Genomic DNA, 20524 nt, shown 5'->3' with positions numbered 1-20524 from the left:
GCAAGCTGCGGTTGAGAGATTCCTCCTTACTCAAGGACCAACATACACCATTTTGGGCCGTAATTACTAGGGATGTAAATGGGTTCGGTCGAGTACTTACCAGAACCAAACCCCTTATGTTTACATCCCTACTAACAACATCGGGATATGAATGCAAAACTCAATACTAAACCCAAATCCGATTATTAATCTGTTCTGAAGTTTCCTACCCAACCCTAGTAAGCAGGTTTGGTTTTGTCGGGTATCAGAACCAAACCCGTTCTGTTTACCTCCCTAGCTACTAACAACATGGGGACATGATAGGTAACACTTTCATGACATGAACAGGCAATGTTTTATTATTATTTTTAATAAATCAAATATTTTATACTGTATTAATGGTGTATATATATATGTATATATCTAATGTTAACATAGCAAAACGATTTTAATTGATTATAAATAATGAGAAAATCATGTGGCCTCATGCATGTTTTACTTTTGGAAAAAAGTTTTGCAGACGATGATGATGACTCGTCATGTTCGTTCTTTCTGTTCTTCCCCTTGTTAATGAAATTTCATTCTCTTCGAAAAAAAGAAAAATTCTTCATCAGACTTCACTATCGTGCCTTCCATTACTTGGCATTATTGACATTATCGCCATTTATCTATAGCTTTCAACGGCTCATTTAGATTTTCGAAAAAGGTTTCCTAATTAATCCAAGACGTATAAAACACGATGATTATAGTCTAAAAAATGATATTGGAATTTGGAAATGCTCAATCATGCACCATATTCTACCAATGACTATTTAAATTTGTTCTAATAATTGAAAACTTTTGTTGACTTCTAATACGCACTTAGTGGATATGATCAACTACCAAGGTTTTAGTATAAACTATTTACGTTATTCTTTTATTTTTATTTATCAATTTGAGTGTGCCATAGTGCTGCCTTGCATGCATCGTTATTCGCCTTGATTTACATTGTGATTTGAGGACCACTCATCTTTGAGTCGCGTGGTTATTTACCTTGATCTTTAGATGGTAGTCTCCTTTTTTAATCCTCTTTTCATTTCGAATAAACTACGAAATGGTGCAAACTTATCACAAATTTACATGAACGTGCTTAATTCTTTTATTATCACATTTAAATGCTTAAGTTTTCATCTTTGTTGCAAAGAAAATATTGGTCCTAAAATCATTTGGTTGATCACTGTTTTGATCAAAATAAAGTGACTAAAATACCCTCAACTTTGATCTCAGTAACAAAAGAACATTTGGTGGGCATTTCCAACACGGAAGGGTTAAAAATAGACATTTTGGAATGCATTAAGAAAGTGAAGGCTGCCTAATGTAACCAAGAAGGTGTAGTTCCCTGAAATAGGATATAAGTTGAGCGGCCTTTTGTGATTCTTTTTGTTTTTTACTTTTTTATGATAAATTTGTAAACACGAAAAGTGGGCCCCAGTGCCTAGACAAAAAATGCCTACTTAAACAGTGGGCCCCTATCTGGCAGGAAGTGATGCATGTCAGAAAAAATGTAGTTGCCATTTTCTGATTTTCTATTTTTTATTTTCCACCTTACTCTCCAGCACGTGCTTCTATCTTTGCACGTGCCTTTGAGTTTTCACTTGGTTCTTGGTAATAATTAGGGGTGTTAACGGGTCTGGTTTACCTGGACCCCACTCAGACCAAACCCTACAGGGTGGGGTATGGTGACAAATAAGAAGATCCGATTAAGACCCGGGTCCGGATCCAAAGGTCTGATATAGTTTGTGAAATTTTATACCAGACTTGGACCTGACCCGAGTTCCGATTAAGAACTGCAATTTTTTAATATAAAAATAATAAACAAAAATATTATTTTACCCAGTATTGTTCGGGTATGTTTGTATCATAGTAGACCCGATTATATTCAGATCCGAACCTCGATACCATACCTGAAAATCTTGTCCAAGTCTGATTCCACCTGAGTCCGAACCAAACCAAATCTTCTGACACCCCTAGCAATAATGATAACACATACCAATAGTTCCACAATGACCAAGGATCCTTAATTTTAAAAAAAGTAACCAAAATGGCACAAGCTCATTGGCAAGATCTAGACCGTTGGTGTGAAAAACAAACTGATATTACCGTTGGTACACCACCAACAGAAACATCAATTTTCTTCACCATTAATACCCTAGACCATATATTGTTTTCTTCAAGTATGAAAATGAAGATGGAAAAAATGTATTTATGAAATTGTTAAGGGTTCTTTTCTCCTTGGAGGAAGCCAAGTGACAAAAACTTGCGTTGTTGAAGGAGAGAAATAAATAGAGAGTTGGAGATACCAAAGACCACACCGATCAGGTGCAATCACATTGCACACTTTGAGTGTGCCACTGCACCTCCATCTCCTGTTGAGCCACACAGATGACAGGATGAATCCAGTTACTAGAGCAGTCAGGTGCAGTGACATACCGCACACTCAAAGTATGCAATGTGATTGCACCTGATCCACCCGATATCAATATCAAGAAGGGTTAAAAAGAAATAAAGTATGAGTTATCTGCTATCCAACCCTTTCTCCATGAGAAAGTTGCCAACGACATGATGATAAACACAACCCAAGATTTTTCCCTCATCTGGTAGGGGTGACTTGTGAATGTCACCAAGTTGACGGGATGTCACAAGTTCAAAACCCACGGGTGGTGTCCTTTGCAGCAAGGTCAAAGCTGGGCATAATCCCCCGCAAGGGTTTTACCAACCAGAGGCTCGCCAATGTTTGGTCGGTAATTGGGTTTTTTTTCTTGAATTATTAAAAAAAATACAACCCAAAATTTAATTGAATGACTTGATAAAATAGCCTATTCGGCTGTTCCAGTTGTAGCGTAACGACATCATTAGTTATTGAGAGAGAGAGAGAGAGAAGAGAGAGAGAGAGAGAGAGAGAGAGAGAGGTCCTAACCAGTTTATCCGCTAACCAGTTACAAAAAGCAATAGTTGCGTGTACGTGCATTGTATTTTTATAAACTTAAGACTATTTAATATAACTAAGCAGAAAATGTATTAGATTAGATACTTTTCATGTTTAAATGTGCTTTTAGATACGTCAAAAATCATAAAAAATGCATGGGTGAATGTTGCATTAACTTGATGAAAAAGTTTAATTTTTTTCTTTAAATTAATTTAATATAAATCATGCATTTTAGTTAGGACGTATGTGTGTGTAAGGAAAGAGAGAGAGAGGGAGAGGTGTGCACAGATTGATCTATGGGCATGGTGGGCATGTTCATATCTACGTTTTTCCTTATTTTAGATCTTGCAGTTCTAATGTGTTTTACGTGATCTATTTAGTAGGGACTGATTTTTGGATAGTCTATTTCCGGCATGTAAGTAGGTTTTATTAAGGTTTGAAAAATCAAACACCCACAATTTTTTAAATTTTGATAGTCCAGCTGGGGTTAAGCAGACCCCGCCAGTTATACAAAGTACATTGGGTTTTGATACTCTTTTTTTTTTTTTGAAAAAATTGCATTATTTTGGTTAAAGAGATTATGATCCAAAGATCAATTTGTGACAGATATCCCTATGGTCGGTTCGTCCGAAAACTATATCACACAAATACTCTATTTTGGCCCTCATATCATGCCACTTATATGCTAGTCATATTGAAAACTTCACAAAAATAGTTGTATCCCTGTATTTGCAGCTATATCCATGTAACGTAGTAAAAAACTATGTCGCAAAGATACATGGACACAAGGATGCATAATGCAGATTTGATTTCCAAGTCAAATTCTTTTAGAAAATAGGACACGAGGACACTGAAATTTTAATCAGTAAAAACTAGTGTTTTGATATTTTAAAATTTAAAATACATTTTATATTAAAATAATATTATTAATTAGACAACAATAAAAATAATAAAATCATATTAAAATATACACTGTCCATGTCCACATGTCCGCTTATGTCACCAAGGATACGCCACCAAAATGGTGACTCCCTATAACATAGGTAAGAAAACAGTGACTCACGCTCAGGTCGTGGGCACCTCTCTCTCTCTCTCTCTCTCTCTCTCTCTCTCTCTCTCTCTCTATATATATATATATATATATATATATATATATATATATATATATATATATATATATATATATATATATGAAAAGTGAAATATGTAAACTTGTATGAACTGAGATTTTCATAGGTTTTTTTTCAAATTTAACCATACAGATGCATTCGGTGTGGTCTATTTGTTTGGAATCAACTATTGGATCGTCGTTATCGGATCAAGAAATATGGTTTTTTTATCCTTGCATATTTGTAAAAATTTTGAACCATTGATTTTCAAGCCTTAAAAGATTCTTCTTATATATCGTAATCAGATGATCAAAGAGTAAACCATATATGTAGATCTCGTCAGTAGGGTGAAATTTAAAAAAAAAAATAAAGAAAACCTATGAAAATCTGAGTTCATACCAGTTTACATATTTTAATTACCCTATATATATATATATATATATATATATATATATATATATATATATATATATATATATATATATATTAGAATTTATGAAACAACGGACAAGGAGCAATTGAGTTTTTTTTAAAAATACATTTTGCTTCTCAAATCTATCTCAACCCTATCTTATTTCCACTTTTTTGATCGATGGAGATATCCAGAAAAGATCAATCATTTATGTTATAGGTAATCACCATTTCTTTGTGTGCGTATACAAATCATAGATTCTTCAATTTTTTTTAATTCCCGTATCCTATATGTTGCTATAATATGACCTATCTTACACCACCATGAGAGGTTCGCCCGCATGTCCAGCGGGGTGGTTGCTAGGGTGCTAAGATGAAGGCATCGGATCAAGCCTCACTGGTGCACAAGTATGTCATAGCTTTCGGTGGTAGGTCATGTAAGGCAAGGTAGTTGTGGGGTAAAAAAAAAAAATTTGACCTATCTTACTGTTTATGTGAAAGTGCAAAAGATAATGTTTGTATTGATGAAGGAAATGTCACTTCACGAAAGACAGCTTTTTAGTATATTGAATGGATAAAGCAGATGTGGATGTTAGATAAGGACGAGGAAGATGACAAGTTGACAAACCTGGTCATGTTTATCTCTTCCAAGACAAAGCACCACACCAAGAAAAAGAGAAAACAAGGCAGTCAACGGGAGCATGTGTTAGTGGTGCACCCCTGTTGCCAAGCTTTGGTTGAGCAAGAAAGGCAAGATTGGGTTAGGCAGACCCCTACATACCATTGGGTTTTGAACTTGCAATGTCCCAACACATGGTGACTCAAACAAGGGGAGCCCCCGTTGGTGCAAGAAGTTTATTCTTTGCCTTCGTTAATGCAAGGGGCTGATGCTCATGGGAATGGAACCCTGACCACCCGTCTAGTGGCCAAGGCTCCTTCCACTGCACCAAACCGCTTAGGCTCTCTTCAATTTTTAAAACATAAGATGAATATAATTAGTTGTCATTTTTCCACATTTTAATGGAGCTTACAAAGAACCTTTCTTTCTTCCATTTCCCAAAGAAATTTCATTTTCATTATCCATACAAGAAGAAAACACAAACCATAATAGTGACATGGATGATGGAATTGTCCTCAATAATGATAACAAAACAGTGAGAAGGATATAGGTGATATTGATAGAGATATCTTTGTCCTCCCCTGATCTTCCACTTTTTTGGAAATGCAACCCCTGGTACCTTATGGACTCTATCTAAAAAAAGTTATATTTTTTGTCCCATGAGTTGATCTTCATAATTGAGTGAGCAGTAATTGCATAGACTGATGTGAATCCGTTTGTGTGCCAAAAAATATGACCAAGATCATGAACTTAGTTGTTCTTAAGGGTGCATTTGATTCACATAGAACATGACACTGTTTTTAAACCACATTGTTTAGACTTCATGAACTTGGTCATGTTTGGCATGCACTCTGAAGTGAAAATATTGGATTTCATGAACTTGGTCATGTTTCCTTGATGCACAAGGATCAATAGAGCGTTTACCATAATTAGTAGGATTGACTAAAAAAATTTTCCACCTAAAATTGCATTTACAATATTCTCGCTTACATCCCTCGGTAACTCGCCATTGGTGCTTCTAGCATGGTGTCCAATATTGGCATGCATATTATTCTCAATCGGAAAGAATGCAAAAAGTTTTTTCACAAAATTATTGGATATTTTAGAAAATTAAATAAACCAAACACATGTTTTAGAATACTGTGGTATTAATGTGATATTCTTATTTTAGAGCTTTTTCCCCAATTTGCTGTGATATTTTGAGGTTGTTAACCTTTTTTCAAGGAAAAGCTGGTAGCTAGGCACCGCCTCTTAGTCAATGCATATCAATAGTTGATCAATGTTGTCATTATCGGAATCGGACTTGTATCGTTTGGCCAACGATTCAGGTGAATTCGTTCTGAATCAGCCAAAAATAATTAAAAATATTTCGTATCAATCAGAATGTGACATGTTAAAACCATTGAAATAATATTAAAAATTAATTTAAAGCTATTTTATATTTATTAAAAAATAGCCGATTCAGGTCAATATTATATCGATTTTCAGGCGATATGATACATATTGGCCGATGATACACACCACAACACTGGTTGAGACGTCACAAGTATGTCAAAATCACGCAACGTCTCTAGGGATGCCAATGGATCGGATTTTATCTGATATCCAAGTGAATGTGACTCCGTGTAGTCAGATTTAGTAAGCCAAAACCATTTCTGGTTATAATAAGGTGTGGATATGGTTTTGAGTTTTTGGGACAAAATCCAATGGATATCCAGATTTGATGGATATCTGAATCTGATCACATGTAACTTTTAAGCCCTACTTTTAAGTATGCATGTTTTTACATGTAAAATCCCTACATCTTAATTGGAAATTGGGTATGTGGTCTTGCAACAATGCTGCCGGGCAATCAGTTTCCTAAAACATAACATGCTGTCACGGGCCTATTTCCACTACAAGAAAAACTGTAATTAGCTACGGAAATTTGTGACAGATTTTTTTTGTCGCAAATTTGCGATGGATTAGCTAGAAAAAACTATTCATTGCTAATTAGCGATGACATTTATCCGTCGGTAAATAGCGACAGATTAACGACGCTAAAAAAATGGTCTCAGACTCCGTTGCAACTTAGCGACGGATTAGCGACAAAAGACATATGTCATTATGACAGTCATTACTTAGCGAAGGAATTGGCGACGAAATAAGTCCATCGGGAATCCGTCGCTATTTTTCGATATAAGTCCCTCTATGCCGTGACATTCTCTCTCCTCCTCTCTAATTTTCCTCAAAACCAAATCCTAGTCCGCTGCGTTCAGCTCCGGCTAGCGAACCCCAGCGCCGTTGTCTCCCTCTTCGTTAGCCATTGACGGCGTGCTACCAGCTACCACCGTCCCCCTTCTCAGCAGGCACCGTCGACCGAAGCTGCCAGTGACCCTGAGTACTCCCTGCTGCTCCCGTTCAGCAAACCCTGCGAGTAGAGCCACCACCTATCGTCGACACACCGGCGACCTCTCGGTCACGGTCTTCGTGCTCCCCCCTTTTCGGTGTCATCGTTGCAGTCCCAAGCGCGCCTCACGATCGATGTTTCCTCTGTTCCCCATCTGCGAGCTCCTACCCGATCCTTCGTGCCAGCCCTGCCACATCTGTCTTTTATGGCGTCTCCCAAGTAAACCCTGCGACCCCCTCTCGCCTTTTCCCCCTTTCTTTCAGGATCGCCGGAGGACCGACAGAGGACCAGTGTCCTCTATCGAAGCCTCCCCTTTCTCTGGGGTTGTCGGGGTCCGACAGGGAGGCCGGTGGCCTCTGTCGAACCCTCCCCCTTTCTTTCGATAGTTTCTTGAGGGTCGGCAGAGGCTCGAATGCCCCTGTCAGGGCCCTCCCCATCCATTGGGGGTCGATGGAGGGGGTATCCATCCCTGCCCTCGTGATTCTGTCAGCCCCTTTGTTTTCCCCCGATTTTTCAGTCTTTTTTTCTCATCATTTTGGTTTCTTGACCGCATTTGTTTGATCCGAGTTGTTTTGTGTTTCTCCGCTCAAATGATAGTGTTTTCCCTTGTTTGTAGTTGTTTCTGCTTAAAAGAGATCTTTGAGCTGGGTTCTTTGAGTCAATGAGTGACGGATGTGAAGAACTGATGCTTGTAATTGTGCCTTTGGAGCATTTTGTATGGTGCAAGGTCTTGGATACTTCATACATTGATGATTCGTGCAATATTTTCTGCTTTCCTAGATGTTTCGTAGTGAAATTAGTGATGATAGATCTAGTAGTTGAGATTGCAAATGATTTTGCTTGCATTGCATTGATGAAGTAAAATTATTGCAACGATGATAGAGAGTCGAGCCTTTGTTTCTAATAGAATATTTGCTGGAGTTTTATTACGTATATCTTTGTTATAGATTTTCATTGTTTATTTGAAATGCTCTTTTTTTAGCGAACATTGTTCCTTGCTCCCTGAGATGGATGGTTTGTTACAAGACTGTTGTGAGTACTGCATAAGAGATGATCTCTTTACTAAATAATCTACTTAAGTTGTGTTTAGGACTTGGATAGTTTGCAACAAACTTCGCCTCCAAAAGTCTATCAAAGACCTCACTACGTTCAGAGATCCAGTCCATTCATAGATCCTAGTTTCAGTTTCTTGTGCTTGCTTGGGCGTTTTATTATAGAAGCTACTTTTGTTAACTTTAATGCTAATTTTTTACTGAATATTTATTTTTAATTTGTTTGGATAGTCTAGCCGAGGATATGCTTTTGGTAAGTCTCTAGTGATCTTTACCAAGATTGTCCCCTGCTCCAGGGGTATCTTTAGTTTGAAAACTGATATTAGGCTTTTATGTTCTGCATTTTTTCTGTATCATGATCACACGGTCTTGTAAAATGTTTTTTTTTCGTGCCTGTGTGACATCTCTACTATTTTCCTCTATTTTTTCTAATATTCGGGTGAATTGTGATTATTTATATATCCATTGAGATTCTTGAGCTAATATTAATTTCACTAGTGTCTTTCTGATATTGATTCCATTTTGTGGTGTTTCAGGAATGAGGCTGGGGAATATGTATTATGATCCATTGATGGCTGCTGGCCATAAAATCATCACGAGACAACGTTGGACACCAAGCCAAATGTAGCTTCAAGTACTTGAGAATATCTTTGAACAAGGAAATGGAACACCTAGCAAGCAAAAGATAAAAGAGATAACCTATGAATTATTGCAACATGGACCAATTTCAGAAACCAATGTGTGTAATTGGTTCCAGAATAGGAAAGCCCGGTCAAACCAATGTGTCGTTGGCGATTTTCTCTTCATGTTTTTTCTTCTTCCCTCTTGAAAGAAAATAAATATTAAGAGTTTTATCTTTTGTTTTCTTTTCCAGTTCTGCTAAATATTTTCTCAGCCTCTGCAGATTCCACAATCTTAACCTTGCATCTAACTTTTGGTGTGTGAATGCAGGGATTGAGCATCTTATGGAAAAAATGAAAAGCCCAGACTTCAATCCATTTCGCAAGAAAAAAAAATTAAGGCGCGCCTTGCCTCGAGGCATGCGCCTCAAGGCGTATGAGGCGCACGCCTCAGGGCTCTTTTTTAATTTTTTTTTTAAAATTTGGCGACGGATTAGCGACGGATATTATCCGTTGCTAATATGATTTTTTAATGTTTTGCGATGGATTATATTCCGTCGCTAATCTGCCGCTATTGTAGCAACGAAATATAATCTGTCGCATAACCAAATCAGTCTCGGATTAGCGACGGATCATGTCCATCGCTAATCTGTCGCTAATTAGCGATAAATAAAATATGTCGCAGTTTAGCGACTAGAATTATGCAATGGATGTGATCCATCGCTAAGCCATCGTGAATCTGTCACTAAACACGTCAGCGACGGATGTTGTGATGTATTAGTGACGGATAGCGTCCATCGCTAATACTCGCTAATACACATTTTTCTTATAGTGTTCCTTCAATAGGCCTGCGCGGCTCAATGATCCTTCCTCACCGCCACAAGCCTACTTGTCGCTCGCTTGCTAGTCGTGGAAGCTTGTAATCAGAGTGTAAGAGAAAATAGAGGGAGAAGAATTGCAATCACAAGACGCAATCACAAAGAGGGTGAACAAAAGAAAGCTCAACACATTTGATTCATTTACAATTTTGCTTGCAGGCTATTACAGTTCAAGTATACGGCCTGCCCCTTCGGGGTATTGATTCACCTGAACCGAGCAGCTTACATCAGACTCAACAAAAGCAAAACAGACTCTAGACGCAACTTTACAATGTAAGTCACAAGGGATCATGCTCTTCTCTTCAAATCATGCATCGTCCTCGGTGCCATCTCTTTCATGGTAAGTCCTGACTTCAGCCAAGTAGCGACTGTTTATTTGGAAAGCTGGCTCCCACGTAGGTTTCGCTATATATTTCCTCTCACTACACTAGGTACTTCTTTGTTTTGCCCAAGTAGTTGACCTTGTGACGAAGGATCTAACTGAGGTGTTTATTGACCTGTTGTGTTGTCGAGGCCTTCTGCATGATGGGAGCGTGTTGTGGCACGCTGCGTTCTGGATCTCCATCGTCTAGATGGAACTGCTTGAGGTTGCACACGTGAAACACCGGGTGCACCTTGAAGTCTGGGGGCAACTCCAACTTGTACGCCAGCTTGCCCATCTTCTTTATGATGGTGAAGGGTCCTTCATACTTTTTGAGCAGTCTGTGGTGCCGCTCGTGGAAGATGCATGTGCGACCTGGATATAACTTCACCAACACTTGGTCCCCAACTTAGAATCCAACGAGCCGATGATGTTTGTCCGACCACTTCTTCATTTTCTTTAGCGCCTTGTATAGAAATAACTTCGCCAACTCATTATGCATGTGTCAGTCGCGAACAAACTAATAGACGAATGATGACCTTCATTTTTCTTATGCGGCAAGAGTGTGCGGAGTCAGTGACTGCTGCTCCGTAGCTATCTCAAATGGGTTGTGGCCTGAAGACTCATTTTTTTGTAGATTATAACAGAATTGTGCCACGTCAAGGAGCTTCACCTAATTTTTCTGATTGGCACTAACAAAGTGCCTAAGGTACTGCTCAAGTATCTCGTTGATGCACTCTGTTTGCTCATCTTTTTGTGGATGAAAGCTTGTTGAAAATAACAAATCAGAGCCAAGTAGCCGAAATACTTCACGCCAGAACTTGCCCATGAAGCGAGCATTGCGATCACTCACAATACTCTTTGGTATGCCACAGTGCTTCACCACATGCTTTACAAACAACTCTGCAGGGCACTTCTTCGAAGCTGGGATGAAAGTGACATACTTTGAGAAATGATTCACCACAACCAGGATGGAACTGAGGCCCTCTACCTTTGGCAGACTAATAATGAAGTCCATGGAGATGTTATCTCAAGGACGTTCTGGAATTGGTAGAGGCTCAAGGAGACCGGCAGTCTTTTGGTTTGTCCCCTTATCTTGTTGGCAGATTAGGCATGTTCACACATACCCCTCCACTTCGTCCCTCATCTGCGGTCAATAGTAGCTGCGCTCAAGGTGTGCTAAGGTATGCTCCTGACCAGGATGACCAGCCTATAGTGTATCATGGCACTTTTTAAGCAGTTCACGGCGGAGGCTTCCCTACCGTGGCACGAAGACGCGTCCTCCTTTTGTCATGAGGAGGACATCATGTAGCCAAAATTGTTGAGTCCTCCTTGTCTGTGCCACACAAACAAAGTGGTGTGCTGTTGGATCCTGTTGTGTGTCTTCGCAGATGCGGCTCAGCAATGCGCCCTCCAAATGCACTTCAGAAGGCTTTGCGCGTACAACTGTCAGTTCAGCTCTGCGTCTCAAGGCATCCGCCACAACATTGGTCTTTTCAACTTTGTACTCCAAGGCAAAGTCAAACTCAGCAAAAAACATCTGCCACCAAGCTTACTTAGGCGTCAGTTTCTTCTATGTCTGAAAATAACTTGTGGCAACATTGTTCGTCTTGACGACGAACTGAGCACCCAAGAGGTAGTGTCACCAGGTCCTGAAGCAATACACGATGGCGGTCATCTCACGTTCATGCACCATGTAACACCTCTCTGCATCCTTCAACTTACAACTCTCATATGCAATCGGATGACCCTCCTACATAATAACTCCGCCAATGACAAAGTTTGGACCTCAAAGGGTTTTCAGTGATCAGGCAGTCGCAACACTGGCTCCCTCAATAAGGCTTTCTTCAAGCCATCAAAGGCATCTCGGCACACTCATGTCTAGAGCCATACCCAATTCTTCTTTAATAAATCTGTGAGGGGCGCAGCAACGAGAGAATAGTCTTCGATGAAACACCGATAGTAGTTTGTCAAACCAAAAAATGACCGCAACTCTGAGACCTTGCTTGGCAAAACTCATTCCCGGATGGCTCTTATCTTTTGCCCATCCATATGCAGCACATCACGCCCCACAACGTGGCCAAGGAAGCTAATCTCCTCCTGCCCGAAGAGACACTTCTCTCATTTGACATAGAGATCATTCTCCTTCAGCACCTGAAACACTGTTCGCAAGTGCCTGACATGTTCTTCCATGTTGTTGTTGTAGTTCACGATGCCATCCAAGTAGACTACCACAAACTTGTCTAAGTACAGGTAGAAAATCTGATTCATTAGGGTCGTGAACGTGGCTGGATAATTCGTCAACCCGAATGGCATTACTAAGAATTCGTAAGCACCATAGCGGGTGACGCAAGTTGTCTTCGGCTCATCGTCATCTATAATCCTCATCTGCCAGTAACCCGATCTCAAGTCTAGCTTTAAAAAGACTCGAGCACTGCCCAACTGATCGAACAAGTCTATTATTAGCAGCAACAGGTATTTGTTCTTCACCGTGACCTTCAAAGTACAGTAATCCACACATAATCGTTTCGAGCCGTCATGTTTCATCTGAAATAGGACCGATGCATCAAATGGGGCTTTCGATGGACGAACGATGCTTGCATCCAACATTTCATCCAGTTGTCTGCACAACTCTTTCAACTCAGCTGGCCCCATGCAGTATGGAATCATTGCGAGAGGCTTCACTCCCGGGATCAACTCAATCTTATGGTCGACCTCGCATCTTGGTGGAAGACGCTTCAGCAATTCCAGAGGCATCACCCCCCGAAACTCCTCCAACAGTGAGGCTAGGGTCGGTGGCACTTCTGCTTGCATCTTCTTTTATTTTGTGCACACGACAACTAAGAATGTTTGCTCCCCACGCTTGACACCCTTCTTTAGTTGCATTGTCGATAACACTGAAGACTTGCCTTTCTGCGTAAAGCATTGCACTGTGCGGGACAAGTTTGACACATGATCGTCAACGTGTTAAACTTTGGCAGCATCATAACATTCTGGCTCCACAGAAACTTCATACCCAAAATCATCTTAAAATCATCCAGGAGCACCACAGAAAAGTTGGCTTTATCGGCCCAACTCTTCACTTGGATAGCCACATCTCTTGCTTCACCAAGGATGGGCTTGGCCTCAGAGTTCATTGTTTTGATGGTCCTTTGCTTTGGCCCAGGCTTCAACCCCAACCGCTTTGCCTCTTTCCGTGAGACGAAGTTGTGTGTGGCCCCAGAGTCTACCATTGCTGAAATAGACTTTCCATTTGTAATGACTTCAAGATACATCAGTTCTTTGCTAACCTACATGTTCTCAACTGCGCAACTTCTAGCTACGTTGATCGACTGCATGGCTCTCATCCGCGGTTGCATAGTCTCTGTATCATTGCATTATGCTTGTGCAGCATTGACATGCTCGTTGTCGTTCACGAGACGCTTTGGGCATTGTCTGGCGATATGCCTATCGTCACAGAACCAGCATGTCACAACCACACCCTTGTTGTTGTTGTTGTTATACTTTGTATAGTTTTGTTTCTTATCGGATTGATGGTGTGTCGATGCATCACCTTTGTTGTCGCGTCGCTATCCTTTTTACCTCTGTGGTCAGGCTTCTTACCGACTTTAGTTGATGGGGTGAAGGGCTTGCGCTGAGTGTCAACTAAGCGCTCGACCGTCACATATGCATCTTCCAAATTACTGGGGTTGCTCATTTCCACTTCGAACTGTGCCCATAGCTGAAGTCCCACAATGAACCAGTTGTGCTTGTCCTCGTTTAGCATGTTAGGCACCTCAAGCATAAGCTTTTGGAACGTTCTGACATAGTCTTGCAATGAACCAGTATGTTTAAGATCCACCACCAATCTGTAAGCTTGTCTCTGCGTATTCCTCGGCATGAAGTAGTTGCACAACTCTATTTTGAAGTCGTCAAAGGTGTCTATCACGCATTGACCCCTCTCCATGTCACTGCACTTTCACCTCCACCAAGCGATAACATCTCCATCGAGTAGAGTTGTTGTAGCCTTGATCCTAAGATCTTCAACGATCACATTCTGAATATTCAAGTAGTCTTCTACTTTGAACAAGAAATTTTCAATGGCCTTGCTGTCGCGAGAACCATTGAACTTTGCGGGTCTTGGCACATCAATCCTTGATGGTCTCTCACCATTTCCGTCATTTAGGATCATTGTCCGCTGCAATGTGCGGTTCTTCAATTGAAGCTCCCCTACTTCAGTCTGCAAGTCGGTCACTGTAGTTGTCAATGAAGTGACATGTTCCATCAGCAAGACCATCTACTCTTACAGGCTCGCCATCACACCATTTAGTCCACCGAATGATTCAACTGCACGTGAAATCGCTTCTTCGTGTGAAATCACATCTTCCACCATCCTGTTGACAGTTGCAGTCATCTACTCTTGGCCCCGAGGTAAACACATCTCCTCAGCTTTGACAATTGCCTTGCTTTTGGTGTTATGCAAATTTTGATAAAGCGCCATGATGTCTTACTCATAAATCGCAGCATGTCGGTGTATCTGTCAACACCGACTCTAGAGTCTCTTCCCCAGCACGAGAACGGGCTCTGATACCACTTGTCACAGGCCTATTTTCTTCAATAGGCTAGTGTGATGATCCTTCATTACCGCCGCAAGCCTACTTGTCGCTCGCTTGTCAGTCGCAAAAGCTTGTAATCAGAGAGCAAGAGAGAATAGAGGAAGAAAAATCGCAATCACAAGAAGCAAACACAACGAAGGTGAACAAAAGAAAGTTCAACGCATTTGATTCATTCACAATTTTGCCCACAGGCTATTACAGTTCAAGTATATGGGTTGCCCCTTCGGGGTATTGATTCACTTGAACCTGGCAGCTTACATCAGACTCAACAAAAGCAAAACAGACTATAGATGCAACTTTACAATGTAAGTCACAAGGGAACACCTGCCATGGATTTTAATAAAGTGGTGTCTAGAAAACAAGCCCCAAAGCATCGGGTTTTTTCCTTCAGTATCTCCTCCTGCTTTTTTGTTGATTGAGACAATGTTGGCTTGTTTTCTAAAATATTGTGGTTTAGAGTCCATGAGTGCATGACCAAGGGCATACAGAGAATTATAAAGGGGTTGAAGTAACTCAAAAAAAAAAGACAAATTTTACAACAGGACTAGTTAGTTGGGTGAAACTGGATCGGGTACACCCAACCCGAACCAATTCCCCGGTGGGTTCAGGTTGGGTCTGAAATCTATAGTCTAGATAGAACTGAAAAACGGGTCAGTAGTTGGATAAGGAAAATACAGACCCGTTTTCATCCGGACACCGGTCAAGCTGGAATACCATTCAGTTGTGAAGCTAAACCGTGGAAGGAAGCCAGGTCTCAATCACTAAGCCTATGTAGCCCACCAAATCCATGTCCTGGCTTTAAAAGAAATTGGTAGCTATCAAATTTCATACATATTGAGCCACTGAGAGCTTTTTGTTGCTTTTTTGGTAATAATTATCTTGACAGCAGTTTGAAAACATGAAGCATATTCAATATCCTCCTCCTGTTTGATTATTTAGACTTTGTAGCATATGGACTGTTTGCAATATTCATCGATCTTTTTGGATATTACTACTACAATAATATACAAAATTACATATTTTATATTCTAAAATATGTTTAAAGAAAGAGTAGTTTCTACTTTCTAGCACTAAATCACCAAAATTTTAAGGGTAATTTACATATAGGTGCCCAATGTATGGATAATTTATGTTTAGCCACCTCAGTTTTAAAACATTTAAGATAAATACACCTTTTTAGGAAATTTCTCAATGATCCTTGTGTTACCTTTACCCTCTAGAATTACATATTTATGCTTCACTGTAGCTAAAAAAAATAAGGACTTACAGAAGTAGCATACAATAATTTAAAGAAAACAAAAAGTTAAGCGCTCATTTTTAAAGAGTTAACTTGATTTAAGCGACATAAAAAGTAACTCAAGCAGTCATCTGAGCAAGTTCTTGAAAAGGTAAGCATTTATCTTGAATATTTAAAAACTGAGGTGGCTAAAAGTACATTTTTCCATGACAAGTTTTAATTAGTTGAGATTAGCCTCGACGTGGTTGGCGTTTTAATCACTTGGATAACACAGACTTTTCTGTCCTTTATTTGTTTCTAATTATTGTCTGATTCTTCTTATATAACATTGAAAACTTTGCGACTGTTTTGGCTCCTTGATTAAAGTATTTGCATAATAACGCAATTTTAACGAAATTCCAATGATCTCATGATAAGGATAAAGACCAGACGGTTGCCTACTCCAACGATAGCAGTTTGGATAAACCAAATGAAGAACAAAAACATGTATCAAATGCAGCCACTAGAAGTCGACTCCAGACTGGAGTGTCGTGAGATAATTATCTCTAGTGTAATCGTTTTTTGAGAACTCTGTCAAAAATGATATATCGTCTTTGACAAAGTTTGTCAAAAGCGAAAACTCTTATTCTTTTGGTTATCGTTTATCCTTTGTATTCTCTTTCTATATTCTAAACGTTGTAAACCATTACGCATATAAAAAAAGCTCTCGGTTCTCTCGGTTCTCTCGGTTCTCTCGGTGTACAAGAGAGAGAAATCGAGTTTATCATACAGCTAGTAATTCTTTCATGATATCAGAGCCTCCAAGCTCAAACGAGATTTCAATGGCATCCTCAGCATCCCTGCCCTCTCCTATGACCCAGTAGAACGCTATCGTCAGTCTTGTCTCGATAAAACTGAATCAAGACAGCTACTTATTATGGAGATCTCAGCTTGAATCCATTATAATCAGTCAAGACTTTCTCAAGTTTATCGAAGGATCTTCTCCTCAATCAGACAAATTTGCGATGACAACAGACTGAGGTAAGATAGAAAATCCAAAGCATCCTATTTGGGTTCGTTTTGATCAGCTTGCCCTCAGCTGGATCAAAGCTATTGTTTCTGAAACGGTTCTCGGTCAAATTACGAGAACTAAAATGGCCCGTGAAGCCTGGCTTCTTTTAGAAAAAGCTTACGGATCTCAATCCCTTTTTAGACTCATGATTCTGAAGAAAGACTTAACCTTTATCAAGAAAGAAAATATGAATATGTTATCTTATTTGGATCGCATAAAATTTCTGGTCAATTCTCTTGTCGCCGCCGTCAATCACCCTATCGAAGATGAAGAATTAGTTCAAATAACGTTAAATGATCTTGCTCTTAAGTACGAAAGCTTTGTGACCTCTATCACCACTAACCCAACGTTGTACTACTTCACATATCTATATGATCTGCTTATTAATCAAGAAAAACGGGTGCTCTTTATTCATGCCAAGGGTCCTGAAACTCCTGAACCCCTGCACACTGCCTTCTCTTCCTTCAAAGGGCGAGACCGTAGCCGCGATCCCTCCCGAGGTTGTGGTAGAAGACAAGGGAAAAGTTCTTCCCCGAACACACCCACCAATAATCGTGCATCTCAAGGTGGCCATGGGGTAGTCTCATGCCAATACTGTGACAGACGTGGACATACTGCTAAAACATGTTGAGATATTCCCAAAGTTTTCTCTGCTATGTCTCTTCAGCAGTCTAATAATGACTATTGGTATCCTGATACTGGCACTACAAATCATCTAACCATGGATGATCAACAATTTTTCAATAAATCTCTGTATCATGGGAGTGAAGAAATCATGGTTGGCAATAGTAATATGCTTCTCATCTCCCACACCGGTAACCTTATTCTAAAATCTCATGGGTCTTCTTTTGATTTAAAGAATGTTCTTTATGTTTCTGCTATTACGAAGAATCTTTTATCTTTGGGCCAGTTTACTGAAGATAATAATTATATTTTTGAATTCACTCCTTCTGAATTTCTTGTTAAGGACCGTCAGATAGGCAAGATTCGCCTCAGAATACCAAAATCTAGCACTGGACTTTACCCAATTAAAACTGATGATATACAAGTAGTGGCTTTTACAGGCAAAGTGGCTTCGTTCGACATATGGCATCGGCGTCTCGGACATGCAAATAAAAAAATTGTGTCCTATTTATATTCTAGTCATATTATTTCTGTTAACAATGATAACAAAATAAAAGTGTGTGAAAGTTGTCATGTTGGCAAAGCTCATAAACTGCCTTTCAGTCACTCTACTTCTTCTACGACTACTCCTCTTGAACTTATTCACACAGATGTGTGGGGACCTGCTCCAGTCTCTTTACGAGACAGTTTTCTATTTTGTCAGCATATCGTGGATGCCTTTTCTTGCTTTTCATGGCTTTTTCCTTGCATACTAAGTCTCAAGTGTTTAACTGCTTTAAATCTTTTAAATATATTACTGAAAAGCAATTACAACTCTCCATCCATACTTTTCAAATTGATAATGGAGGAGAGTTTACTAGTCGTAAGTTTGAATCCTTTTTACAGAACCATGGCATTCTTTATCAGTTTTCATGCCTGCGTACCTCAGAACAAAATGGGCTTGTTGAGCACAAGCATCGGCATGTCGTTGAAACTGGACTCAGCCTCCTTCATACCTCCTCTTTATCCTATTCCTTCTGGGTCGATGCTTTTTGCACCGTCATTTATATCATTAACCATCTTCCCACTCTTGTTCTTCATCGTCGAACCCCGTATGAGCTTCTCTTTCACCAACCGGCCGACTATCTCCATCTTCATGTCTTCGATGCCCACTGCTATCCTCTTTTAACGCCTTACTGTACCTCTAAGTTTCAGCCTAAAACCACTCCTTGCATTTTTCTTGTCTATGCGTCATGTCATAAGGGTTACCTGTGTTTTGATCCCTCTCAAAATCGCACCTTCATATCTCGTCATGTCTACTTTGATGAGTTTGTTTTCAGCACTCCCCCCCCCCCCCACACACACACACACACATCCACACACACACACACACACTGCCCGCTCTAACCGATTGGGGTCTTTCTCCAACCGTCCTCCTCACCCACTTCCTCTTGATCCCACGGTTTCCCCTGCGTGTCCCATCATTTTTTATTCCTCTGACATTCCATCACCCCCTGCGAGCCCCACTCCTGCAATGAAATCATCCGGTTCTTCTTCGTCCCCTCTTCTTGTTGTGAGTCATCCATTTGACCATACTCACCCCATGGTCACTCGATTTATGACAAACTCTCTTAAGCCCCACGCATTCACCTCTACATGTTATCTTGTCTCTCTTGCCTATTTTAGTTAAGTCTTGCTCACACCCAAACCCACTTCGTTTAAACAGACTAATCTTGACCCCAAGTGGTGCTTGTCCATGCAAGACGAGTTCATTGCCCTTCATCTTAACCACACTTGGCACCTCGTTCCTCCTCTTCCTCATTATAATGTCATTGGTTCTAAATGGGTTTTTCGGATCAAACGACATGCTGATGGTTTTGTGGCACGCTACAAAGCTCATCTCGTTGCTAAGGGTTTTCATAAAGAGGAAGGCATTTACTTTTTTGAAACGTTTAGTCATGTTGTGAAACCCACCACTATTTGTGTTGTTTTTGCTATTGCAGTCTCCTCACGTTGGTCAATCCATCAATTAGATTTTAATAATGCTTTTTTAAATAGGCTTCTCTCTGAAGATGTTTATATGACACAAACTCCAAGATTTGAAGAGTCAACCCATCATACGCATGTTTGCAAGTTGGATCGGGCCTTATAAGGTTTAAAACAGGCTTCTCGTGCTTGGTACCAATGTCTTAGCACTTATCTTCAGTCCCGTGGGTTTATTATATCTCTCTCATATGCCTTGTTATTTATTTTTCGAGACAGTACTCTAGTTATTTATTTACTGGTTTATGTTGATATTATTATCACTGGTCTTAGTTAAGCTTTTTCCATTAAGAACCTTGGCTGCCTAAATTACTTTCTGGGTATTGAAGTCCACTATACCTCCTCAAACCTGTTTCTCTGTCAGCATACTTACGCCCTTACGCTTGCGTCCATGGTGGAGGTGAAACCGATTTCTACTCCTTTCAACTCCTCTACACGGTTATCTAAAGATGATGCCCCGCTCTTTACTAATTGTACTTTATATCGAAACATCGTTGGCGGTCTGCAATATCTCACAATCACACAGCCCGACATCGCCTTCGCCGTTAACAAAGTCTGCATGTTCATGCACCAACCCACGGTTACACACTGGATTGTCGTTAACAAAGTCTG

This window comes from Nuphar pumila, chromosome 10, assembly GCF_984573655.1.
Source record: "Nuphar pumila chromosome 10, dmNupPumi1.hap1.1, whole genome shotgun sequence".
Lineage (NCBI taxonomy): Eukaryota > Viridiplantae > Streptophyta > Magnoliopsida > Nymphaeales > Nymphaeaceae > Nuphar > Nuphar pumila.
The sequence above is the reverse complement of the archived record's forward strand: the minus strand, read 5'-3'. Positions refer to the sequence as shown.